This window comes from Otolemur garnettii, unplaced genomic scaffold, assembly GCF_000181295.1.
Source record: "Otolemur garnettii isolate 467f Iridium unplaced genomic scaffold, OtoGar3 scaffold00074, whole genome shotgun sequence".
Classification (NCBI taxonomy): Eukaryota; Metazoa; Chordata; class Mammalia; order Primates; family Galagidae; genus Otolemur; species Otolemur garnettii.
This window is the reverse complement of record NW_003852469.1, coordinates 8,905,333-8,906,568: the sequence shown is the minus strand read 5'-3', so window position 1 is coordinate 8,906,568 and position 1,236 is coordinate 8,905,333.

The following is a 1,236-nucleotide window of genomic DNA, read 5'->3' as shown; positions in this document are numbered from 1 at the left end:
CTGAGCATAATTTCTGTAAGAAAATGTCGAAGGACTAACTCAAGATGCTTAATAACTTTATAGGCCCATGAGCTTCTCAAAGGAAGAATGTCCTGAAGGAATCTCTTATAGTCCCCTATCTGTCACCCCATCCCACTTTAGTTGTTCCCTAGTTATGTGATGCCACAGATAAAACTAACAGGCACTTTACAAATTACTCTCCTCTTTTTTTTTTTTTTTTTTTGGCCAGGGCCAGGTTTGAACCTGCCACCTCTGGTACATGGGGCCGGTGCCCTACTCCTTTGAGCCACAGGCACCGCCCATTAGCATATTTTTTTTTTCTGTAAAGGGTCAGATAGTTAAATATTTTAGGCTGTAGGAGCTGCATGAGGTTTCTGCTACATATTCTTCTTTGGCTATTTTACAATCCATTAGAAGTATAAACACCATTCTTGGCTTGAGGGCCATTTGCTGGAGTGTGCTCAGCCTTGCCGGAAAAAACATCTTTTGTGCTCAGACTGCAATGTCTGGTGGCCACCTCTGACCAGACAAAATGATTAATTAGACAAAATACAGAAAACTAGGAGGGTTCTGTTCAAAAGGCAAGGGCCTTGCTGGATAGGTACTAAGAGAAAGTTCAATTCTGCCTCCATCATTATATTGGTTTTACACAATTCCAATAGCAATCTCAGGGCTGTCTGTATTTCCTTTTAGTTTAGTTGTGTTTGTTTTTGTTTTAGGCAAGAGGGGGAAGTCAGGGGCATAGGGGATAAAGAATGTGAAATAATGATTCTGATTCCTATAAAGTGAAATAAAAGATGAAAATAATTGCAAAAAAGGAAAAATACAACCTCTCAAGTAAAACATATTATAAAGCTATAATCAGGAAGAATGTAATTCTAGGGTAAATAAGAAATACATCAATAAAATAAAATGGCATAGAAACATATCCTAAAATATGTGAAACATCAATACACGGTGACTTGATGACAGAAGTCGGTGGGGATGCAAAGCCTTAGTCGACAAAAGACTGCTGGGTCAACAGATTACCCAGGGGAGGAAAATCAAGTTAGATTTTTTTATTTCAAAATATACTTCAGAGCGGCACCTATGGCTTAGTGGGTAGGGCACTGGCCCCATATACCAAGGGTGGCGGGTTTGGACCCAGCCCTGGCCAAACTGCAACAAAAAATAGTGGGCGCCTGTGGTCCCAGCTACTCGGGAGGCTGAGGCAAGAGAATTGCCTAAGCCCAGGAG